Source organism: Schistocerca gregaria, chromosome 1 (assembly GCF_023897955.1).
Source record: "Schistocerca gregaria isolate iqSchGreg1 chromosome 1, iqSchGreg1.2, whole genome shotgun sequence".
Taxonomy (NCBI): Eukaryota; Metazoa; Arthropoda; class Insecta; order Orthoptera; family Acrididae; genus Schistocerca; species Schistocerca gregaria.
This window is the reverse complement of record NC_064920.1, coordinates 1,141,066,089-1,141,093,609: the sequence shown is the minus strand read 5'-3', so window position 1 is coordinate 1,141,093,609 and position 27,521 is coordinate 1,141,066,089.

The following is a 27,521-nucleotide window of genomic DNA, read 5'->3' as shown; positions in this document are numbered from 1 at the left end:
AACCCTGACATAATAAGTATTGTTAAATCACGTAGGCTGCGATGGGCGGGTCATGTAGCTCGAATGTATGAGGGCAGGGCAGTGTGCAGAGTACTGGTAGGCCACCTAGAAGGAAAACGTCCTGTGGGGAGACCGAGGCGTAGATGGGAGGACAATGTGAAGGCTGATTTGAGGAGCCTAGGTATTGAAGGTGAATGGAAGGGAATAGCCCAAGACAGGGACAGATGGCGAAAATACGTTGCTGCGGTAATGGACTCTCGAGTCCGGTATGACCAGTCAGTAAGTAAGTAAGTAAGTAAGTAAGAAAATTCTTTAACAGGCAAGCATCTACAAATTACGGCTAAAGGCCGTAGTATGGATAATTCATGTTAATTCTTCGGTTGAGAGCCCAATTAAAAAAAAATCTTTACATAATAAAAGACTGACTTTAAATATAAGCCTGTACACAGTACAACAGAAAAACATCTTAAGAAAACTTGAAGTATCATGGCTGAAGGCGCAAGCAATTACTCAAGAATAATTAAAGACAAGAAACTTCCTGTCAGATTAAAACTGTGTGCCCGACCGAGACTCGAACTCAGGACCTTTGCCTTTCGCGGGCAAGTGCTATACCAACTGAGCTACCCAAGCACGGCTCACGCCCGGTACTCACAGCTTTACTTCTGCCAGTACCTCGTCTCCTACCTTCTAAACTTTACAGAAGCTCTCCTGCAATACCTTGCAGAAAGAGCACTCCTGAAAGAAAGGATATTGCGGAGACATGGCTTAGCCACAGCCTTAGGGGTGTTTCCAGAATGAGATTTTCACTCTGCAGTGGAGTGTGCGCTGATATGAAACTTCCTGGCCGATTAAAACTGTGTGCCCGACCGAGACTCGAACTCGGGACCTTCGCCTTTCGCGGGCAAGGGCTCTACCAAGTGAGCTACCGAAGTTTCATATCAGAGCACACACCGGTGCAGAGTGAAAATCTCATTCTGGAATTAAAGACAACCTTACGATAAACATTTACAGAACACCGCTGAAGGCCGTTTCAAGAACTCAAGATAATTAAAGAGAAACCTTACAGACAAGGATTTCCATATTAAAGCCACAGATTCTGAAACAAGCGTGGGTGAAGGCCTAAATGCAGAGCAACAAGAATTTTAAATGAAGCTCGGCTGAAGGCCTAATCTTCAAGTTGTTAAGAAGTTCGGCTGTAGGCCATATACAAAGCATAAAACAGGCAACATCAATACATGGCTGAAAGCCTGGCACAGTACCTGCGACCAAATAAAATGACAAGCAACAAACAGTGGTGCTCTGAAGTGTTCCAGGTGTCGGCCTGGGGAGGAAACACATACCACAGTTTAGGTGAGGCAGGCAGCCAAGCGTAATACTAAACAATCGGGTTGCAGCACGACCTACGGACGGCTGATGAACCAACCAACCGCCTAATCAATTCCGTTCCACCCGTCCAACAGCACGACAACCAAAGTACCTTATGAAGAGGAGGATCGCAGCAGGATTAAGTCTTAATAATTGGCGTACAAACACTCAAAGAGAAAAGGAGACCAACACCACGTGGTCAAACTACACGTCTTGCTGGCCAGCATCAACACCGTGAGGAAATGACACTGCCACAAAACTATGGTAACGACCAGGGCACGTAACCGGAACGTTAACTGCCACAAGGCAGAAGATGCCGCTGGTCACTTTGTAACCTCTCCCTCGCTTATCGATCTTAATGACAGTGAAAAATGAAACCGTGTGTACCTAATGGAAATATGGGAAAAGCAATCGTCACCGAAGTTAATCTGTCGGTAAAGAGGGAGGAAAGGTTTACATCTAAATGAAAAAAATGCAAATGAAATTGGTGGAAATTAATTTTGAGAAATGGGTAAAATTAATAAATAAAATAAATGTGCGGCCGTTACGTTAACAATTAACTAGCGGTAATTAGCTATTTGAGATTTGGGGGAATTTACAGTCGCCAGTCCTTTGGACAATTACTATAGTAACTGAAAAAGAAAGGTTATTGCACATATAATTAGCACTAAAAGCGTGGCAACTGAAGGTGGACACGTTTTGTGTGAAAACTGAAAGATTGTCAGAAGTAATAAATTTCGCTACACTCTGACTTAATTTAGCAAAAGAATTAATAAGACAGGAAAACTAAAAGTTAATTTAGTGACTGAAATTAATATTGAGCTTTGTTTCTGAAGCATATCGAAATTCAGTCAAATACGGTTAGTTTTGGGCTACCTCAACAATCATTTCAAAAGCTACCTGAATCTACGCAATTTAGGAATAGGAGATTTAACTTTGAACTTGAATTAAATGATTCTGAACAATTAACAATAGTACAATTTAGTACGTACCAAGCTGAGCTGCAGTCACAGCTAAGCTAAAATACGGTAACAAAACTCGCAGTCTTAATTTGTGCATGTGTACTCTAAATATTGTAGCCAGCTATGAATACCTTACCTGAATTTTGAAATTAAAGCAGTGAAATCGAATGACATTACTTGAATGCTGGCGTCTGAATTTCAACGACAATCGGGTTCATTTAGGAAAAGGAAAGGACCCTGCTAGGTAATGCAATTGGGACAATGAGCAACAAAGGTTCATGCTAAGTTGCTGTAATTTTGTGATGCAACAATTTTAAAAGCTGAGGTCTCCCATACAGTTCTAAAACTTTACGTGCTTCCAGTCTTCCTTGTTGGTTGACTGAAGGTTTCAAGCCGTCGATCGAGGAGGTGGCGACAGTCACTCATTGTCGGCCGTCGCTGTTGCGGAAGCTGGACGTTGGCGCGCCTTCTTCTCGACACGGTCACCAGGCGAAACGGGCTCTTGATGTGCGCCAGCTAATGTCTCCGGTCCGCGACACCGTGTCAGAAACTATCATAGCAAGTCGAGCACAATTACATGCTGCCCAACCCCGAAAGCGCGGCATTTCGCGGGAGCGTCACACAACACACCTGCTCCACCGCCCTACTCCAGCCAGATTCCCCCTCTGCCGCGCTCCACGCGACAGAGTTAACAATACCAAAGATCCTAAACACTTTGGTTCTCCACTCGACCAATCGATGTATTCGTTCGATAGCATAGTTTTCCCTAGGCCAGACCCAGCGTATAAATACAAATAATATTCACAAAACAAACCAATTATACATTGAGATAAATGCATATATATACAAATAGTAAAACAATTACAATATACAAAGACACAGAAATGCTATATCTTCAGGTAACAAAACAAGGAAAAAAAATTGCAGTAGAATAGATGGAAATAGGAGGATATGCATTTCCGGCGTTACAACTTCTCTAATAAATTATAATCATTTCAAAGGTTAAACACCACACAGGGAGACGCCTGCAAAACTTTGACGACTCCAACACACCATCACGTTGCTGCTTGCCTGGACATCCCAGGATGCAACAACCAGCAACCAACGAAGAGATGTCACAACGGCTGAGCTTTCATGACAGCTTCCAATATACAGATGTGGTGGGCGACGAACTTAGCAGTTCTCGCAGCTAGTGCTGCTAACTCCGACACTGCGTGCATGCCGCCAGCAGGCACGGCATGATGACACGCCGCAGAGACTTCCTCACTGCTCTGCCGCAACCGACCAAATGCCACACACATCATTACACGGAAATATAACTGCCACGCGAAAGAAGGTACAGCAATACTTGTATCGATAAACGCTGCTGCCACTGACGAAGGCAAGTGAGCAACTCGTTCAGATAGTAACTAAGACACCACTTGACAGTGACAAAATGCCCAAAAGGAAAAACGGCATTAACACGAGCCGACCACGAATCAGCAACGTTATGGGACCTCTGCCTTTCATTATAAAAACGACTAATGAGACAACCCGAGCAGCTACCTTAGACTGTTTACAATGGATCCCGGCTAGTAAAATCATCGAATTATCAACACAAATTAGAAAATTATATAAACAAGACATCTGCAACATTCGAGAAGTGGAAATAGACATTGGTTAATGCAACTTTTGAGGTGTTCCACGCGAATAACAAAAACAATTACATCACATTTCTGTTATTCTATAAATCACATAAATTTAAAGATTGTTGGTTCAATCCAACAGGTAGGGGCTACAGTCACGAACTGCCACGCAGAATGCTGTCGGAAACGGTAAAACAAAGATGACGTTTTATTGGTAGGAGGCTTAAAATAAACAACTTGTCTTTTCGGCTCTTCTAAGGAATTGCTGGGTGGTATGGGATACTTACGAGAGAGAACTGACACAGTTCAGTACAAGGCAGGTCGTTTCCCGTTATTGGGAAAGAGTGTGAGTGTCACGGACATGGATAAGTGAGTTCGGGTGGCAACCATTAAAACAATGACGTTTTCCGTTGCGGCGAAATGTTTTGACGAAATTTTAATCACCGTCTTTCTCCTTCGAATGTCAAAATATTTCATTGAGAGTCACCTAGATAGGGAGACATGGTCATGGTGGTAAAGAAAAGGAAATCAGAGATCGCATTGAAAGATATAGGTCTTCAGTTTTGTCACCAGCTAGTCGGGAGTCGAACTGGAGAGATTTACAAAGCAAGTGGTTTATGCAACCTCGAAGTCTTCATGGTGAATCACAGAGTAGTCATGTAAATATAATTTAAGGAGGTGGTTTCCCACAGATCTTAGATATCTGAGAAATGTCATATTACTGCCTTGAGCTGCTAATAAAATACTTTATTTACATAAGCGGTTTCAGTCGTCTGACCATCATCAGTTTCATAAAAGTTTTCACAGCATCATTTTAGGCGAAATATAAAATCATTATTGTCAGGTGAATTACATGTTAATGATCAGGCGACTGAAACTGGTTTGTAAATAATGCATTTTACTACCAGCTCAAGGTGGTAATATGACATTTTCCAAATTTTCTAATCATGTAAATATAGACGAAGTGGTATGGTTTCTCCATCCAGCGACAACAATCATAAAAATTTCCTTTCATCCGTAGTCGAAGCCTCCGTTGAAAGGCGTGACATTAGATCTCTTCCAATGGCTAGATGTCACACCCTCCTTGCTGCGTACGGCGTGTGAGTCAAATTACGCGATGTAATGCGCAAATTTCATCGCACCCCTTTGATGCTGTGCACTCCCACGCCATCGAGTCAGTTTAAATACGGTTTACGAGACTGACTTAGACCAGCAAGACAGCGTTAAACCTCTCACTAATCCACAACCATTATTTAAAAGCCTAATGTCTAAATACTATAAGGACTGGCACGAATCCGCCCGGGGAATTAGTGTCGAGGTCCGGTGTGCCGGCCAGCCTGTGGATGGTTTTTAAAGCGGTTTTCCATCTGCCTCGGAGAATGCGGGCTAGTTCCCCTTATTCCGCCTCAGTTACGATATGTCGGCGATTGCTTTGCAAACATTGTCTCCACATAAGCGTACTCCATGCTTACTCTACAACGCAAACATTGGGGTTACACTCGTCTGGAATGAGACATTTCCGGGGGAGACCACTGGGGGTCGAACCGCACAATAGCCCTAGGTTCGGTGTGGGGCGGCGGTGGGGTGAGTGGACTGTTGTGCCCTGTTGTGGGGTTGTGCATCACTGAGGGCTATTGCGGGGACGAAACCCCTCCGACGTTTCTAGATCCCCAGTTCAATAAATACATACATACTATATGGAAGACATCGAGATCTGAGCACTGAGGCGAGATATGTGCCATGCTAACAGTTCATACTCCACCTGTCACAGAGTCCTAGTATCTTCCGCTTAGTGTACGTTGTACGTTGTTAAACGACAGAGACATTATTTAATATATGTCTGAGAAAGGGGCCGTTTAGGTGCTGGTAGATATTTGATGTTCCGTTTGGCAGTCCGTTGTGCCTGTATTCAAGTAAGGCGATACAGGCAGATGGAAGAGACACTTCACACCGAGATAGCAAACTGTCGACGTCAATCAAATGCCCTTGTTTGTTGTACCTCGCATTCTTCATGGGAACATGAACTCAGAATGGTCCAGCATCACTATAATGACAGTAAACACCTGTTAATTTATTATTTGTATCAACTTCATAATGATGTCTTCAAGATGAAGCCCTACATGAGCCACTGACTGATTTTTCAGTATTTGAAATGTTATTACCATTCTAATATATTTTAATACACGATCTATTATAAATTTGTTTAATTATACATGTTTTATTACAAATTTGTTTAATTGTAAATAAATAAACGAATTATGAGATTTATGTCAAAGTTTATAAACTTTGGAGGTGTAACTAAAATATGTTTTCTCTCTTTTTGCATGCTCACATTACTGCTGCCGGTTTTTCAGGTGAGTTTTTGCTGTTAGAGTTCACTACTTTTTATGTATTAATTTGCATATTTTTTCTCACCTCTATTTTCCAAGTAGTTATTTGTTGATGATGTATGTAGGATTTGCTATATTATGTTTCTGAAATAACAGTTTTGCTTCTTCTAAATAAGTGGACTGAGAAATATAACTTCTCAACCGCTGGGCAAATAATTCAGCTAGAATGATAACTTTTTTACGAACTATGTGAATAAAATTTTGGAAAAGTGCAAGTATCACTTAATAAGCTAAGCTACTAAAATTTCTGATTGTATTGCTGTTGAATGGAAAAGAGAATTACATAGAATAAAGAAATATCTCGTTAAAATTCAGTCTAAACGTCAATATTTAAGTATATGTAATCAACTTCGCTTTGGTTACAAATGTGGTATTTTACGTTATCTACCAGCAAACCAGCAAAATGTAGAAAGAATGACAACGTTCTGGATGTATTGCAAACTAATGATGTATGGTATACTGTGGAACTGTCCTTTACGTCAAGGTATTGCCATCCAAACATGATTAATACATTGATACTTATGTATACTCAACGTCTGCATGGTACACAGAGAGTTTTACAAGTTATTAAGATAAGTACTACAACAGCAATACTTGGTTGGACTTTATTACTGGGATTATAAATAGTAGTATATCGTAAAATTACGAATTATGGTGATTTACCATAGTATAATACTTGTCTAAATACTGGGATTCTCATGATCTGAACACTCGAATTTATATAATGGTAGGCATTAATGAACACACACCAAACAACCCTCTTTGTCCGCAACTGTGTAACAAGCAAAAATGGATTGGATGCATAGTAAAAGCTCAGAGTGAGGTATTTTTAATTATATTTCCTAAGCTGCACAAAGGAAATGGTTGGTACTGCTACTTCATAAAAATTCTTGTGATGTAACAGGTGAGGGTACGAATTTGTCTTGCAACTATGCCTTCGTAAAGATGATAACTTGATGCGGCAGTTACCCATCTTAAATCAGGCCAAAGACATTCTGCGAAATTTCATTGTAGAAATCGACAGTAAATTCATCGACAAGTATGATTACACTACACAAAGGAAATGAGGTCACTGTGAATGGCCGCAGTTTACGAACAGATGAATCTATGAATCTGCTTTTGGCTACGGTCAGTCGACTTCAGGCTGCTGCCTCGGGATGAAGAAGCGGTGGGGAATCTTGTGCACCGCATGCGACAAGGACTGTTGATATTTTTAAAAACATCGGAAATCCGATACATCGGTATTTAAAAAAATATCATTATCGGCTCCAAAAAAGTCGAAAAAACTGTCGAGGTATCGGTATACCTACGGGGAAAATAGCGACGTACCGACATAGAAAAACATCGGCTGCGCATGGTAAACATACTTCAAGTTTTAAGGCTGTATATTTAAGTATGCATTTATTGTTATATATTCTGTACATCAACAAGCTAGTAGCTTGCTAATTCCTCTTGGAGTGAGAATTCAAAGGATAACGATGCAAGTTCATACTTCGCGATAACCACTTTACTAACATTAGTAACTGCATATCAATGGCACAGTAAAAGATGTCCGAAGGGACAGTCGTTCAGTTTCGTCACATACCGGATTTGTCTGGAACACCTCATGTCGACTGCCCTGCTTTTCATTTTTGCAGCTGTATTGTCAAAATTGGTTGGCAAAGCTAAGCGTTGCAGTTTTCTATTGGTAGCGCCGCTGACGTCAGCATTTCCCCTCACACGTCTCCGTCGACCGCATAACCAGTCTTGTCGCTTAGATTTGTATTGCTTATTTTCTGCAGCTGGTTTTCAAGAATGCCGACCTCAAGAAATTGCCCACTAGTTGCGTTAAAAATTGGTTTTCAACGCGGCTGGTGTGTTGTTTCTTCAAATCGGCGATTTGGTTATTTTCACACCGGCAACACCCCACCACCACCCCCACCCCCTACTTCTTCTTTTGAGTTGCTTATACTTGCTTCGCACAATCAAAGAGAAAGAATGAATGTGATGAAAGCTCAAAAAGTAGGAAGACTCCTTCACACAGTAAAAGTAAATTAAGTTCTAATACAATTTCAAAAGAACGACTTAAAGTATTTACCGAATGTTGTGAAAAAATTATAAATTCTAAATATCGGCACTCGATATTGACATCGTGATATCGGTATATCGATATACAGTGAGGGTAAATGTCGCCATATGTATCGATATTCTTCGAGAAAGTACCGATACGTCGGTAGTTTATCAACCGCCTTACATGGAGCAAGTCAGGGGTCGTTTGTTTCACCCACGGGATCGACTGCGTAACCACCTCCTAATGCACCAGACGCAGTTGATCCGCTCTCACAGCAGAGTGAGTAGCAGCTAACAACGCGTTCGTCTCTCTCCAAGCGGAGGGCCGATGTCGAGGCTGACCGTTGACCTCACTTCACACCCTCGTTAACCCTGTGAGTGGGCAATAGACCGCTTCTTCAGCAGATCCGAGCAGGTACACGGGACAAGGGGTTTACTAGTTACCTGGAGCTCGAACGTCAGGCACATTATGGAGCCCGTTAGAGAGATAGCGTTCAGGGCTAGGAAGAAAGCCAATGTGGACTCGGTATGTCTGCCACGGGGTCTCATTCGAGATTTGGAGGCCGACTTACCTGCGGCTAATGAGCTTGCAGGGTGCAGTCGTCTGCAAGTTGTGGCTCGCAACGCCTTCCGCTTGGGTTCTGACCCGCTCCTCACTTCATACAGATGGTTGGGATGGCTGGTAGAAGTTGTGACAGCTGCTGGCCTCACGTGTGGGGTGAAAGCAGAGCTCGCAATTTTCAGCATTGTTACCGGAGTTAATGAGGGTCCTTTGGTTTGGAGCCAAGTGAAGTGTTTGAACAAGGGAATTCGTAAGCTCTGTGACGGCCTTGGCTGCAGATTTCTTGACCTTCGGTATCGTTTAGGGTTTTTAGGACTCTGCTTGATAGGTCAGGGGCGAAATTCACACAGGAAGCAGCTACTCGGGTAGCAGATTACTTATGGAGTGCACGAGAGGGATTTTTAGGCTAGTCGGTAGTCTGAAGTATTCTGATGAACGCTCGCCAGTCGGTATGCAAAAATGGAAGTCACGCCGCATTCAGAGCAAAGACAGCTCGACTCTCAAAATTTTATCAGTAAACTGTCAAAGTATTCGTAGTAAAGTTCCCGAATTTACTGCCCTCCAGAAAATTTCTCGAGCTGAAATTACTCTCGGGATTGACATCTGACTAAAACCCGAAGTGGAAAGTTCTATTTTCCAAGTCATGTAGTGTGCATCGGAAAGCCAGATTTGAAGCCATAGGAGAGGAAGTGATCATTGCAGTTGCCAAAATATTGTCTCTATTGAGGTCGAATTTGAGTGTGACAATTAATTTTTTTGATGCTTTTGCTGTCCTCCCTATTCGACTGTGACAGTTCTAGAATCATTCAAAGCACGTCTGTTGTCAGTAGCACGTAAATATCCAGGTCGTGCATTACTGTTGGATGCGATTTTAGACTACCGAGTAGAAAGTAGGACGTCTATGTATTCATTGCAGGGTATACAGACACACGCTTTCTGGAAACTGTCTTGAACAACTAGTTCGGAAGCCCACACGCAATGGAAGTATCTTAACCTTGTAGCTTCAAATAGGTGGGACCTTACAGAAAACGCATGTACAGAAACGGTGGTTAACGATCATGATGTCATCATAGCAACTATAGTTACGAAAGTTAATAATTCAGTTAAGAAGGATAGGAGAGTGTCTCTACCAGAAAGAACAGATAAGCGTCTCAGTTAGACAATCAACTGACGCCACTTAGTTCCAGTAAGATGGGTATAGAGGAATTATGACAAAGTTCAATCAGACTGTAAATCGTGGCCTGGAGAATTAAGTGCCTATTAAGTGAATTAAGGACTGATACGGCCCACGATGTGTTAATAACGAGATCAGGAAAATTTCGAGGCAGCAGAGTCTGCTTCAATCGGTTCAAAAGAGAACGCACAGATGACAACATGCAAGGTTGATAGAGATTTTAACGTCTGTGAAAATATCTACGAACGAAGCCTACAACTACTATCCTCGTCATATCTCAGCAAAGGATCTAGCGGAGGAGCCGAAAAAATGCTGGCCCTACGTAATATCGCTGACAGCGTCTCAGGCTTCCATGTAGCCACTTGTTGACCAGTCTGGTGTGGCAGTCCAAAATAACAAAAAGAAAGATGCGAAAGCTGTAGTTTTAAATTTTACCTTCAAGAAATCGTACATGTTGGAGAATCGTACAAACATACCGTCGTTTGACCATCGAACACACTCCCGTATGGACGGCATAGTAATAAGTATCCCTGGCGCAGAGAAACCACTAAAGGAGCTGAAAACAAATAAGACACCAAGTGCAAATGAAATCCCAATTCGGCCTTTCGAAGAGTACTCTACGGCATTGGCCCATTACTTAGCTTGCACTTATCATGAATCTGTAGCCCAGAGCAAAGTCCCAAGCGACTGGAAGGAAGGTCAGGTGACTGCTGTGTATAAGAAGGGCAAAAGAACGAACACGCAAAATTACAGATCAACATCCCCAACATCGAGTTGCTGCAGAATCCTTGAACATACTCTCAGTTCGAATATAACAAATTTTCTTGAGATCAAGAAACTTATGTATACGAATCAGCATGATTTTAGGAAGAATCGTTCGTGCGAAACTCAGCTTATCCTTTTCTCACAATATACTTTGTGAACAATGAATGAAGTGCAAAAGCAGATTCCATATTTCTAGATTTGCGGAAAGCGTTTTTCACACTGCCCATTGCAGGCTGTTAAAGAGGGTACGAGCATATGGAACAGGTTCACAGATATGTAATTTGGCTCGAATGTTTCTTAAGTTATGGTACCGAGTACATTGACCTCGACGGCTAGTATTCGTCAGAGACAAGGGTATCACAAGGTGTGCCCTAGGGTAGTGTCATAGGACAGCTAAGGTACTCTGCACACATAAACGATGTAGCGCACAGGGTGGGCGGCATCCCAGGTTGTTTGCTGATGAAGTAGTGGTGAATGGTAAGGTGTCGAAGATGAGTAAGAGATAGCAGGATGACATAGATGAAATTTCTAGTTGGTCTGACTAACGGCAGCAGCTAGCTCTAAATGTTGAAATATATAAGTTCATGCTATTGAGTAGAAAAAACAAGCCCATAATGTTTGGATACAGTATTAGTAGTATCGTTCTCAACAAAATCACGGCATTTATACTGAAGCACCAAAGAAACTGGCAGTTTATTGCTGCTTCAAAGGCAAGTTATCAGGATTTCAGTGAGTTTGAACGTGGCGTTGCAGTCGGCGTTCGAGGAATGGGACACAGCATCTCCGAGATAGCGATGAAGTGGGGATTTTCCCGTACGACCAATTCACGAGTATAACGTGAATATCAGGAACCGGAAAACTTCGAAACTTCGACATCGCTGCTTTCGGAAAAAGTCCTGCTAGTACGGGACCAATGACGACTGAAGGGAATCGTGTGTGACAGAAAGACAACCCTTCTGCAAATAGCTGCAGATTTCAACGCAGGGACATCAATTAGTGTCAGCGTGCTAACCATTCAAAGAAAATCGTCGATATGGGCTATCGGATCCGAAGGCCCACTTGTGTAGCCTTGATGACAGCACGATAAAAAGCTTTAAGCCTTGCCTGGGTCCGACGACACCGACATTGGTCTGTTACTGACTGGAAAAATATTGCCTGGTCGGACGAGTCTCGTTTCAAATGGTATCGAGCAGATGGACGTGTACTTGTATGGAGACTACTTCATGAATCAAAGGACCCTGCATGTCAGCATGGGACTGTTCAAGATTGTGGAAGCTCTGTAATGGTGTGGTGTGTGTGCAGTTGGAGTGATACCGCACCTCTGGCACTTATAGATATGCCTCTGACAAGTGGCACGTATTAAGCATCCTGTCTGATGGCCTGCATCCATTCATGTCCATTGTGAACTCCGACGGACTCGGCCAATTCCAGCAACACAATGCAACACCCCACACGTCCTGAACTCCTACGGAGTGACTCCAGGAACACTCTTCTGAGTTTAAACACTACCGCTGGCCACCAGACTCCCCAGACACAAACATTATTCAGCATATTTGGGATACCTTGCAACGTGTCTTTCAGAAAAGATCTCCTCCCTTTCGTACTCTTACGGATTTAGAGACAGCCCTGTAGTTTTCAGCACTATTTCAGACATTGGTCGAGTCCATGCTACGTCGTGATGCGGCAATTCTGCGAGCTCGCGGGGGTCTTACACGATATTAAGCAGTTGTACCAGTTTCTTTGGTTCTTCAGTGTAAGTATCTGGACGTAACGTTGGAAAGCGATATGAAATGCAATGAACGGGTGAGGACCGTGGTAGGAAAGTCAAATGGTCGGTTTCGTTTTATTTGGAGAATCTTAGGAAATTGTGGTTCAACTGTAAAGGAGAGGGGATGTAGGATGCTGGTGGGTCCTATTCTTGAGTACTACTCGAGTGTTGGTAGCCGTACCAGGTTGGACTAAAGGGAGTCATAGTAGCAGTTCAGAGGCTGGCTACTAGATTTGCTACTTGCAGTTTCGAACAACACACTAGTGTAACGGAGCTGCTTCGGGAGTTCAAAAGGAAATCCCTGGAGGATATGCAAAGTTCTTTCCGAGGAACACAACTGCAAAAATTTAGAGAACCATCATTTGAAACTGGCTGCACTATGATTCTGTTACCTTCAACATACATTGCGCCTAAATACCACGAAGATAAAATACGGGAAATTGGGGGTCATTTCCCTCGTTCTGTTTATTAGTGAACAGGAAAGGAAATGACTAATAAGAGTACGGGGTACCCTCCACCCGCCGTAATGTTGACTGCGGAGTATAGTTTAGACTAGACATTTCCCTGCTCAATATATGTGGGACGAACACCTAGAAGTTAATGGCGAGGACAGTGGGGTGTCACGAATTTCAGTGGCCAATTAAAGGTCCCTCGAGCTAGAAGAGGACAATCGACAACATGAGATATCTGTTCAAAGCCATCGACCAATTGCCACCACATATCGCCATCTACCGTCTTTCCAGTCAAGTATGGTACGCTACCACTGCTGGTGTCCACGTTGAAGTTCCCAAAAACGTGTCATGCACAATTGCCGATGAATCTTCCACCTCCATTCTGTCTTCAGTTCAGTTTCATGTCTTATCTTTTATTGAATTTCTTGTCTTATCTTTTATTAAACGGTACAACATGGATGTTCACAACTCTTTTTACGTTCATTATTCGCATATTCATAATTACATTATTTCCTGATGTAAATATTTTGGTTGTAGTTCAAGCCCATTAATCTGAATCGGGTCTTTCTCAAATATTCAAAGTAAGCCATATTTCAGCAATACAAGGAGCGAAATGATATTAATGTATGGTGTATGTATTCCGTATAAATCTACGCTGCCTCCTCCGTGCCCATGATACCTACATTGGACTGTATATCGCTATTTCTACATTGGAAGCCCTTTCGCTGCTGCCTACCTTAGTTGTGTGTTAACGGCCAGTCTGCTAGCTGATGGCTCAAGCCACAAAATCCTTATCTGGAAAAGTTTGTGACTCTGTTAACCAATTTACCAGCTGTAGGTTAAGTGTCCGAGCTTTATGCGCCATTATTGGGCGTTTTCATGAACGAGTGCAAAATGAGATTACTTCTGGCGTGGACAATCCAGCTGTGACGATGTGAAAGAAAAGATGAAGCAATCTATTTACCTCGATAGGAAGCAGGCAATAATCAATGGAAAAGACAAAAACGGCAAAGAGTCAAAACCTGAGGGCAGATGGCACTGTCTGCTGTGACAAAGAGAAGACCAGATAACGATGACAAGTGGAACTGCTTTCCTCATCAACTTAGCCTTAACGTCCCATTGAGGACAGTAAAAGAGTGCAGTCGGAATAGGGTGATTGTTACTGATGGTTTGAGAAGTCAACCGAAAGGGAAAATGGACACACACGCTATGGAGAAGAATGGTCTCTCAATGATGCCAATAGATTCCACTGGCAGCATTTAGTCATATTTGTTAACGCAGTTTGATATTGGGCCAAGATTTGTTGCTCTGTAGCCTGTGAAGTATTTGTTGTCGTCAATGCAGACAAACAATCTAGTGCACGTATCCAATTATTTTATATACTTATTTTGACACCACTTCCATTGTTCCGGTTAATAGTGGAATTTTTTAACTCAAATTATATGCAGTTTTACTAAATACATTTGGAATATTATGATCATAAAGATATGTAAATGCATCATATGTTAGTTTTGGAATAATAACTAAATGAGCTGTATATTTTCAATATTTTAATTAGATTCATTCATTTTTGCAGAAACTAGAAGATTTGCAAGATAAAATTACAATGACGAGATGAAAGTGATGTTCGGAAGAAACATGCCCTTTACCATGTAGTACAATTTAAAATAATACGCAGGATACAATTTAACTAGTGCATTAATGCGACAATCCTACCCTCCAGGGTAGCCGAGAGCGCTAATGCGCTGCTTTCTCAACTCGGGTAGGCGCGCAGGCCTCGGACCGAATGCGCCTGGCGGCTTAACGACAGGGGCAGGTATGCTGGACACCCTGGATGTGGTTTTTAGGTGATTTTCCACATCCCAATAGGTGAATATCGGGCTGGTCCCCAGAATTTCCGCATCAGTTACACCACTCATAGAGATTTGAAAAACGTTCTACATCTACATCTACATCTATACTCCGCAAGACACCCAACGGTGTGTGGCGGAGGGCACTTTACGTGCCACTGTCATTACCTCCCTTTCCTGTTCCAGTCGCGTATGGTTCGCGGGAAGAACGACTGTTTGAAAGCTTATGTGCGCGCTCTAATCTCTCTAATTTTACATTCGTGATCTCCTCGGGAGGTATAAGTAGGGGGAAGCAATATATTCGATACCTCATCCAGAAACGCACCGTCTCGAAACCTGGCGAGCAAGCTACAGCGCGATGCAGAGCGCTTCTCATGCAGAGTCTGCCACTTGAGTTTGTTAAACATCTCCGCAACGCTAACACGGTTACCAAATAACCCTGTGACGAAACGCGCCGCTCTTCATTGGATCTCCTCTGTCTCCTCCGTCAACCCGATCTGGTACGGATCCCACACAGATGAGCAATACTCAAGTATAGGTCGAACGAGTGTTCTGTAAGCCAACTCCTTTGTTGATGGACTACATTTTCTAAGGACTCTCCCAATGAATCTCAACCTGGTACCCGCCTTACCAACAATTAATTTTATATGATCATTCGACTTCAAATCGTTCCGCACGCACACTCCCAGATATTTTACATAAGTAACTGCTACCAGTGTTTGTTCCGCTATCGTATAATCATACAATAAAGGATCCTTATTTCTATGTATTCGCAATACATTGTATTTGTCTATGTTAAGGGTCAGTTGCCACTCCCTGCACCAAGTGCCTATCCGCTGCAGATCTTCCTGCATTTCGCTACAACTTTCTAATGCTGCAATTTCTCTGTATACTACAGCATCATCCGCGAATAGCAGCATGGAGCTTCCGACACAATCTACTAGGTCATATTTATATATTGTGGAAACCAATGGTTCCATAACACTCCCCTGTGTCACGCCAGAGGTTACTTTAACGTCTGTAGACGTCTCTTCATTGATAACAACATTCTGTGTTCTGTTTGCTAAAAACTCTTCAATCCAGCCACACAGCTGGTCTTATATTCCGTAGGCTCTTACTTTCTTTATCAGGCGACAGTGTGGAACTGCATCGAACGCTTTCCGAAAGTCAAGAAAAATAGCATCTACCTGGGAGCCCGTGTCTATATTTTCTGGGTCTCATGAACAAATAAAGCGAGTTGGGTCTCACACGATCGAAGTTTCCGGAATCCATGTTGATTCCTACAGAGCAGATTCTGGGTTTCCAAAAACGACATGATACTCGAGCAAAAAACATGTTCTAAAATTCTACAACAGATCGACGTCAGAGATATAGGTCTATAGTTTTGCGCATCCGCTCGACGGCCCTTCTTGAAGACTGGGACTACCTGTGCTCTTTTCCAATCATTTGGAACCCTCCGTTCCTCTAGAGACTTGCGATACACGGCTGTTAGGGGGGGGGGGGGAGGGGGAGGCAAGTTCTTTCGCGTACTCTGTGTAGCATCGAATTGGTATCCCGTCAGGCCCAGTAGACTTTCTTCTGCTGAGTAATTCCAGTTGCTTTTCTATTCCTAGGACTCTTATTTCGACGTCAGCCATTTTTTAGTTTGTGTGAGCATTTAGAGAAGGAACTGCAGTGCGATCTTCCTCTGTGAAACAGCTTTGGAAAAAGGAGTTTAGTATTTCAGCTTTACGCGTGTCATTCTCTGTTTCAATGCCATCATCATCGCGGAGTGTCTGGATATGGCCCTAATCTCGTGGTCGTGCGGTAGTGTTCTCGCTTCCCATGCCCGCGTTCCCGGGTTCGATTCCCGTCGTGGTCAGGGATTTTCCCTGCCTCGTGATAGCTGGGTGTTGTGTAATGTCCTTAGGTTGGTTAGGTTTAAGTAGTTCTAACTTCTAGGGGACTGATGACCATAGATGTTAAGTCCCATAGTGCTCACATCCATTTTTTTTGTCTGGATATGCTGTTTCGAGCCTCTTACTGATTTAACTACTCCATGGCTTACCCTAGACACAGACAGCTGGGGTACACTGATTCCGCCCTGGAGGGTTCGGGGTGGCGGCAGGAAGAGCATCTGGTCACCATCTGCAACTAACACTGCCCAAGCACTAGTAACCTGGCCGATCCCGCGTTGCAGCGGGAAAAAGTCCGCAAGAAAGAAAGGAATTATTTCGACTTTCCTATGACAATATTTCTTGTAATATATCACCATAAATTCAGTAGAGGACATAAGTATCCAAAATGGTGTTTCTGCAGACAGGATTCAAAGTATGGAGTTTTCCTAACAAGATCCAGTAATACACATAATTTTCTTGTACTTCAATAACAGATAAATCTCTGCATGAAACTCCTTTTGCATTGTTATGCTGGTCCTGTTTTGCACTTACGTGTTTGACTTGCTGTTCACCAAGAATTATGTACATAATAGCGGTTTAGAAGGCAGCAAACCACAACGAAAAGCACTCATGGTCATACGACGTCACCGCATTAGATGCGTAGGAAGAAGAATACGTAATGAGTTTATACAAATATTACCGTACTGTAATGGATTTGCATTTACTAAACAAAAATAAGGATTTTAGCCAACAGCTTAAGACGACCTACCTTTTTAGCAGTGTCTGCAGCACTTGTGTATGACGGAGGAACAAGCTTCACAACTGAAAAAACTATTTAGTGAATTCAAACTAATTTGAGCAGTATTTATTTTCTGTCAGCCATAAACACGAAACCAGCTGACAGTGTCGGCCGGACGCTGGACCAGGAACAGGACATTTGCTCCTACAACATGCAGTATCGAAACATGTCTTAGAACCAACCTCACACGATTACTCAGCTTACACGTTTCATCTATTTCGTACAATTCTGAAAATAACTGAAAGACGCGACTTGATATCTCAGTGTATAACAGAAAACCCGTAAGGGATAACATTCCTATTTCGAGGCCAGGACCGGCGCACAGCTTTGCTCGCTCAGAAAGTTTCAGAATCCCCTCTGAAGATTGAAAGGTTTTCTTAGATAAGTAAGTCCATAACAAGAAGTATCACTATATGCGACGTAATGGAGAATAAAAGCGTTTAACCTGGAAGAGTGTAATTTGACTTCGATCAGTGATGATCGTCTTTACATCTGGGTACTATTTTTCATTTCGGTTTACAGAGTCTTTTGATTCTGTCGTGAAAGAGATGTGGCAGTAGTTTCGCAAACTACAACAGAGTCGCGGCCAGAAATAATTTTCAAAAAAGTATAGATTGTGTTTCTTTTGTTAGCTATAATGTCACAGCTTTCGAAACTAGTTCTCTGTAAACTTAGGGAGAAAATGAGTACCATGATCTAAAAATTGTTTTCAGCGACCGAAATCTCTAGCCGGGGGACAAATACACTACTGGCCATTAAAATTGCTACACCAAGAAGAAATGCAGATGATAAAAGGGTATTCATTGGACAAATATATTATACTAGAGCTGACATGTGATTACATTTTCACGCAATTTGGGTGTACAGATCCTGAGAAATCAGTACCCAGAACAACCACCTCTGGCCGCAATAACGGCCTTGATATGCCTGGGCATTGAGTGGAACAGAGCTTGGATGGCGTGTACAGGTACAGCTGCACATGCAGCTTCTACACGATACCACAGGTCATCAAGAGTAGTGACTGGCGTATTGTACCGAGCCAGTTGCTCGGCCACCATTGACCAGACGTTTTCAATTGGTGAGAGATCTGGAGAATGTGCTGGCTACGGCAGCAGTCGAACATTTCCTGAATCCAGAAAGGCCCGTACAGTACCTGCAACAAGGGCTCGTGCATTATCCTGCTGAAATGTAGGGTTTCGCAGGGATCAAATGAAGGGTAGAGCCACGGGTCGTAACGCATCTGAAATGTAACGTCCACTGTTAAATGTGACGTCAATGCGAACAAGAGGTGACCGAGACGTGTAACCAAAGGCACCCCATACCATCACGCCGGGTGATACGCCAGTATGGCGATGACGAAAACACGCTTACAACGTGCGTTCACCGCAGTGTCGCCGTACTTGGATGCGACTATCATGATGCTGTAAACAGAAACTTGATTCATCCGAAAAAATGACGTTTCGCCGTTCGTGCAGCCAGGTTCGTCGTCGAGTACACCATCGCAGGCGCTCCTGTCTGTGATGCACCGTCAAGGGTAGCCGCAGCCATTCTCTCCGAGCTGATAGTCCGTGCTGCTGCAAACGTCGTCGAAATGTTCGTGCAGATGGTTGTTGTCTTGCAAACGTCCCCATCTGTGGACTTTGGGATCGAGACGTAGCTGCACGATCCGTTACAGCCATGCAAATAAGATGCCTCTCATCGCGACGGCTAGTGATACGAGGCCGTTGGGATCCAGCACGGCGTTCCGTATTACCCTCCTGAACCCACCGATTCCATATTATGCTAACAGTCATTGGATCTCGACCAACGCGTGCAGCAATGTCGCTATACGATAAACCGTAATCACGATAGGCTACAATCTGACCTTTATCATAGTCAGAAACGTGATGGTACGCATTTCTCCTCCTTACACGAGGCGTCACAACGACGTTTCACCCGGCAGCGTCGGTCAGCTGCTGTTTGTGTATAATAAATCGGTTGGAAACTTTCCTCATGTCAGCAATTTGTAGGTGTCGCCACCGGCGCCAAACTTGTGTGAATGCTTTGAAAAGCTAATCATTTGCATATCACAGCATCTTCTTCCTACCTGTAGCACGTCATCTTCGTGGTGTAGCAATTTTAATGGCCAGTAGTGTACGTTTTTGTGCTCTTAGACCGGAATAATACAAACAAATTTTAAACACATAGAGTTGAGTACTGTATGTTGCAGGCCTGCCCCTCGGTGCTTTACCGAGGCCGATTAAACGTAACACGTGTTTCGTGAAATACCGCTGACGCTCCGACAAACGAAGCGCCGTAGACTACGCTAATGGTTATCTGAGTAACATCCCCCGGAATCCCGGCGGCACACGTTTTGCCGTGCCGCTGCTAAACAATTCTAAACTCTTCAGTCCGTGCATTAAACATTCCTCGCAGCTCGGTGCGCCGCACCTTTGCCGAGCACGGGCGCACGGGAGCCGCGGCATTAGGCCGGCCGACTTAAGCCCGACTTCCCCGCAGACACCAGCACTCGCCCTGAAGTGCTCCGGGTCCGCCCTAATCCTGCAATCCACTTACGCAACCGGTTTCAATGGGAGGAAGGGGGGCGGGGAGAGAGGGAGGTTGGCGGGCCTTCCGCGGAAAGCTGCGTCTGCTGCTCGGAAATAATAATTACCCGCAAAGCCCTGGTCGTTGCCTGTTGTGAAATCGCGCATCATGTGAGGAGGGAACTAAGGTAATACGAATATGAATATTTAGTGAAATGCAGATTGATCCCACGTGTCCGTTTTATGTTAACAAGATCATCCAACGTCACGCAGAAACGTCGTATTAAGTGAATAATATTTATGGTAAAATATAAACTTCCAAAAGGTTTAACATACTTCACAGGACTATATCTTCTATGTAAATGAACAGAAACTTGTGGTGAATTTTAAATTACTCATTTTAACTGATTTTTTTCACCTTTTCTTCGTAGAAGAACGTTATAATAAATTAAAAAGACTTCACTGCTTATTTTACACACGATGAATTTATTGCGTTAACCGGTTTTCCGCCTGCAAGGCTATAACGGACCTACACTTTCGGTTATTAAGGTTTTCAAATGACACTTGGACCTAATGTTCCCTGCTGTATGGGGAGAGATCCATTCCTAAGAACAATCAAAATCCTGATAATAGCAGATACGTCTACATCTACGTCTACATGATTACTCTGCAATTCACATTTAAGTGCTTGGCAGAGGGTTCATCGAACCACAATCATACTATCTCCCTACCATTCCACTCCCGAAGAGCGCGCGGGAAAAACGAACACCTAAACCTTTTTGTTCGAGCTCCGATTTCTCTTATTTTATTTTCCTGATCATTCCTACCTATGTAGGTTGGGCTCAACAAAATAGTTTCGCATTATGAAGAGAAAGTTGGTGACTAATTTCGTAAATAGATCTCGCCGCGACGAAAAACTTCCATCCCAACTCTCGCATCATATCTGCCACACTCTCTCCCCTATTACGTGATAATACAAAACGAGCTGCTCTTTTTTGCACCCTGTCGATGTCCTCCGTCAATCCCACTTGCTAAGGATCCCACACCGCGCAGAAATATTCTAACAGAGGACGAACTAGTGTAGCGTAAGGTTTCCGGAAATCTAGAAATACGGAATCAACTTGAAATCCCCTGTCGACAGCGGCCATTACTTCGTGCGAATAGAGCTAGCTGCGTTGCGCAAGAACGATGACTTCTGAAACCATGATGATTAGGTATCAGTAGATCGTTCCCTTCGAGGTGATTCATAATGTTTGAATACAGTATATGCTCCAAAACCCTACTGCAAACCAACGTCAATGAAATAGGTCTGTAGTTCGATGGATTACTCCTACTACCCTTCTTAAACACTGGTGCGACCTGCGCAATTTTCCAATCTGTAGGTACAGATCTATCGGTGAGCGAGCGGTTGTATATGATTGCCAAGTAGGGAGCTATTGTATCAGCGTAATCTGAAATGAAACTAATCGGTAGAATGAAATTTTCGTTCTACAGTGGAGTGTGCGCTGATATGAAACTTCCTGGGAGATTAAAATTGTGTGCCGGAGCGAGACTCGAAGTCGGTACCTTTGCCTTTCGCGGGAAAGTGCTCTACCAACTTTTTTTTTTAATTTTTTATCCTCGCCTTTCGCGGGCCAGTGCTCTACCGACTTTTTTTCCCAAGCAACTCTTTTTTTTTTAGTTGCAGGTAAGGAGAAAACAAATAAGAACCTCTTGTGTATGAAAATAAAAGACGACATTTTTATTTAAATAACAATATCCTTGGAAAACGTAAAACATAAAAGGTAGCTATATTTCCGCAACGGCCTTCTGTTTTTTTATTTATTTACTTATTTATTTAATTATTTGTTTGTTACATGTGTAAGGAAAAAAAACTTAAAAGAGGAGGAGAAAAGAGAAGTGAAATAAAATAGGAATACTTTCCGCGCCATACTCCACTTTGGCGCGCCATCAGAACAAAATGTATTCTATCATTGACCATTGAAGGGGAACGTGGGATCGTCCAGTCTTGGCTGGCACAGTTCGTTGAGATTCCAGCTTTGAGGCGGGTTGGTGAAAATACTCTGTAAATAGTTCGCGAAAGTGGCCCGATAGTGTCGATGTCGGCGAAGGGTGTGGTGATGTACTTGGAGGCGTGTCCAAAAGTCCACCGGATCGACGATGTCGTCCCGAAAGAGGTAGTTGACTGCCATGCCACTGATCCATGTGATGACGTGCCACGTAGCCGATGGAAAGTAGGTCGAGTCGGGATATATCATCATGGTAGGAGAAACGTGATGTGGTGGTACTCGGATGTAGAAAGCAACAATCTTCTGTGCGAGGGTCCAGACAGCTGCTGCTGGCCCACACTGAAAAAGATGTAAATCTGCATCTTCGACATTGCACTTGAGGCACAGGGGTGAGTCCACCAATGCGATGCGAAGCAGTTTCTGTCTTGTAGTATACTTGCCGTTGACGAGAAGGTACCCCATAGAGGCGGTGTCAGTGGTGTGATATGGTTGGTGGATCGCTTTCCAAACTGTAGGCCATGAAACCTGGGGGTGACGTGTTTCGACGTGGTTGCTGGGTGGAGACTTTCGGAGAAGACAATAGATGTCGCGGGTGGTCGTCTTCCTGGTCTTGGGGAGCTCGGTGCATATGTAGCTATACTCCAAAAAGAAACGGCCGATATGTGTCATCGGAGGTGGGATGTGTGCCAGACACGTCGCTGGGCGTCTCGAAACAGGTGCGAGCTCAGTGGTCAACATTCCAGTAAAACTAGCATTTTGGCTTTTCCATTACCGGAGCATAGTATTGGTGTAAAGTGCCGTAGTCGTGGCTCTCACATTAACCAGATCGAGGCCACCGTCCCGCTTCGGTAAGGTGAGAGCTGCATACTGGACCTTGAAGATGTGTCCAGAACAAATAAAATATCCGAAAGCCGCCTGCAATCTGGCCGCCATTGTCGCAGTGATGGGCAGAATCTGCGGTATATGGGGTATCCGAGCTGCCAGGTGGGTATTGACGAAGGTGACTCTCTGGCACATATTCATCGGGCGTAGTATGTGGTTTTGTATGTTGGCCCGGATGCGTTGCAGTAGTGCCCGAAAATTGATCGCTGAGGTGCGGCGAATGTCTCGCGTGTACACCAGCCCGAGACAGCGAAGGGTGTCCACCAGTTGAAATGGGACTACGCTGTCTGCGGGAAGGCCGCGGCCGATCTTCACGGCGCATGATTTTGCCACGTTCATAGCGCTCCCTGCCCTGCACTGTAACGGGTAATATACTGCATCGCAGCTTGTGCGTCGGCCGCTGAACGTACGACGAGGGCCAAGTCGTCCGCGTAAGCTCGGCGGCGGAACATATGATCCCGGAGTGGAATACCTATCAAACGTCGCCGTAATCCGCAAATGAGGGGTTCCATCGCAATGGCATAAAGCACCGTAGACAAAGGGCAACCCTGCCGTACTGGGCGCTCAATCCGTATAGGTTCTGTAAGTCTGCCGTTGACGAGAAGTCTGGACGTTGCTCCATGAAGGAGCCGCATAATCACTTGCGTGAACGTCGGGGGAATTGCCAATCGGTCCATCACTGTGTTGAGGAATGCATGATTGAGGCGGTCAAACGCTTGTTTGAAGTCGATGGAGATTAAGCGCCTGGCAGTCGCGTGTATGTTGCCACAGCGCTCACATCTCGATATTCACTGAGGGCTGTCTGTATATTACGATCGCCGCCTAAGGATGTTTGTTCGTGGGAAACAATGTCTCGTAAGACATGTTTGAGTCGCACTGTTAGAAGGCGTGTGAATATCTTGAAGTCGGAATTGAGTAACGTGATCGGACGATAACTGTCGAGTCGAGTTCCTCCTGCGGGTTTCGGGACTGGTACAAGTAAGCCTTCCATGAACATTGGTGGCGGGTTCACCGCGCCGGACGAAAGTTCCCAGTACATGTCCCTCCATCGTGGCATCATCAAATCTCGGAAGGTTCTGTAAAAATCGAGAGGTAAACCATCCGGGCCGGGAGATCGATTCAGAGATCCTTTGGCCACAGCCCCTTGGACGTCGTCGGTGGTCTCTTCAGAAGTCAGAACAGTTGGAGCTGCTGCGTTGAGAGTACCAAGTGTCTTCAGGGCAACCTCAGCAATGGCCTCTGCACCGGCAGGTACATCTTGATAGAAAAGTCTATAGTGCGTTGTGAATGCATCCGCAATGGTAGCTTGCGAAGTAAACCGTTGTCTATCAGGTAAGTCTAAAGTTGTCATTAAAGCCTGTCGGCGTCGACGAACATTTTGAACAATATGATGCATAGAAGGTTCTTCACCGTTAATCCTATCTTGGCTGCGTGATCGTACAATGTATCCCTCTAGACGGCATCTGGTCAAGGTTAAAATCTTTGCCTTGATGCGTTGAGCTTCCTTTAGACGATCCGGGGATGGAGAATGATTCATGAGTTCATGTAGAGCGCTATAGTAGAAATCAGTTGTATGGTGGTTCCACATGGCTTTGGCTCTGCCATAATGTGTCGAAGTGCGTCGGATGGCCGGTTTGGCGCACAGCAACCACCACTGCAGTGTGGTCTCGTAACGCAAAATGCGTTGAACACAGGTGTGCCACGTGCCGGTGAACTGTTGTCGACATTCAGGGTCCTGCAGTAGCGCGACATTGAGTTTTCAAGGTCCTGCACTGCTCCATATAGATTGTCGACATATATTCATGGTACAGATGTAGATGTCATGATCCGAAAAGGCAGAAGGACAACGTTCCGCGTCGAGGAGAACTGATTTCAGAGAGTCAGAGATGTATATTCTATCAAGTCGGCTGGCGGAGTGGCTCGTGATGTGTGTATACCCCGGGCGGTCGCCGTGTACCACTCGCCAAGACGAAGGCGGCGGACGAGGAAGCGAAGTTCCGGACATGTGGTGAAATGGGGGTATTCGTCTGTGCGCTCGAGAACACAGTTTAAATCTCCACCTAAGATGAGGTGATCGTATTGGCCGAGGAATAAAGGCGTGATATCTTCTGCGTAGAACTGGGAGCGATCCCTCCGTTTATCAGTACCCGATGGGGCGTACAGATTTATGATTTTGAGTCCTTCAACTGTTATGGCCACCCCTCACGCCGTTGGGAGGTATGCGACATCGGAAACTGCGATCCCTTCTCGTAGGAGGATAGCTTCGCCTGTGTGTTCCATAGCTGCAGGGGCGGCGTACGTCTCATATCCATAACACCCAGTCCAAGTTGCTGTCCTCAGTTCTTGTAACAGGGCGATGTCGATGTCCGCTGCTCTTAGCGTGTCACGGAGCAGTTGAAGTTTAACTTGCGAGACGATATTATTAGTACTGATAGTAGCTATTCGGTACGCCTGATGGGAGATCCGTGCTGCCGACAGGTTCGTACCTGTTGAAGATTGTCGTGGTGGATGCGTGAAGTCCTTAGAAGTCGCTAGAGTCGCCGTAGAAACTTCCTCCACTTTAGTGTTGGTCTAACGGAGGAACAGATCTCATTTCCGCATCGGATGGAGGTGGGAAATCCGTGTCATTCGCTCATGAAAAATGTCCAACATAGGCGAGAGATGGCAGCGCTGGCCGAGTCGGCTCAATTGCGTCGGTGACAACAGGCGTGCTATGTTCCATGTCTTCTGGGCGCGGGACTTACGCACAATCTCTGCTGGATGGTTCACCGTCTTGTGGATGACGCGTCTCAATGGATGAGGAGAAAGTGTTATCGTGTTCTCCGTCAGAGTGATGTGCCATCTCTTCGTCCTCTGGAGGGGGCTCAATGGTCGATTCTGATGTCTTGCGTCGTTTTTTCGTCGTTTGGGTGACTTCTGCTTTCGGCAATGAGTTTCAGTGTCCGAGGAAGGAAGAGATTCACGTCGTTCCGGTACAAAAGCCGCGGGTGTTATGATGCGGTCGTCATTCTCCAGAACAGTCTCGTTGGTATCCTTGTGATCTTCTAGCGTGGGCGTGTCCGGCTGTTGAACATGTTCACGGGTGGCATCGCCTGTGTCAAGGTGCTGGGACGCCTCCGGGTGTATCGGACCAGAGAGACGCTCATGGATGGCGACTTGTGAGGGGTGGACGTGCCGTGTCGCCGCATAGGTGACTGGAAGGGTGGTTGTGGATCTGACGGTGTTCGTGTAGTCGTGCCTTAGTTGTGTGATGCGGCGTTGCAGGCATTCATTACGGACGTGGCCTTCTTTGCGACAACCGGAACATGTTCCAGGTTATCCGTTGTACATGACCAACGCACGGCAGCCGCCGATAGATATGTACAATGGAACGTGCCATTTGAGATCGATTCGGACTTCTCTCACACCATTAAGCACCGGATACGTCGTAAACTGTGCCCAAGTCCTGCATGGTCGACATCCACAGGCCCGACGATTCCGTCGGAGTGCCGAAATTTTAGTCCATATCGCGTCCTTTGAATAATCTCATTGCAGGCAGCGTCGGAAGTCATCATAACATAAACGACGCTGCTTATGATCGATAGGTGTATGCCGATGAGTTCTTCACCGGGGATCTTCACGTCTTCGCATAGGAAGCGTTCCACGGCCAGTGCTTTGAGTCGTGCGTATTCATTTGAGAAGGTGAACATCGATCACATCTCGATATTCACTGAGGGCTGTCTGTATATTACGATCGCCGCCTAAGGATGTTTGTTCGTGGGAAACAATGTCTCGTAAGACATGTTTGAGTCGCACTGCTAGAAGGCGTGTGAAAATCTTGAAGTCGGAATTGAGTAACGTGATCGTGTTTTTCCTGTAAGAGTTGGCCATTAGGGCTTGTTCGACTGAGAAGCGCGGGGACGAGGATGTAAACAAAACACTCCGCGCGCGCAGCAGAGTGGACGTCCGAGCGCGGTGCGCACTGCTGCCCTGCCGAACGCAGACTGACCAACTGAGCTACCCAAGCACGGCTCACGCCCCGCACTCGCAGCTTTAATTCCCCCAGTGCCTCGTCTCCTACCTTCCAAACTTCACAGGAGCTCACCTGCGAACTTGCAGAACTAGCACTCCTGGAAGAAAGGATATTGCAGAGACATGGCTTAGCCACAGCCTGGGGGCTGTTTCTCAGTTGATACAGCACATGCGCGAGAAAGGCAAAGGTCCCGAGTTCGAGTATCGGTCCAGCAAACAGTTTTAATCTGCTAGGAAGTTTCAGGAGCAGCTACAGTTATAACCGAATCCTTATCGCGCGACTACTTTCGCGTGGTAACGACCGAAAGAAATTTTGACAAAAAAAAGGTAAGAACGAAAAATACTTAGTGAAATTTGGAATAAATAAACTAAATATTGTATAATTTTAGATTGCAAATTACTTAAGAACAGTCGCTAGCTCCCAATGTGACCAAAAATTACTGTATGATAATTGAT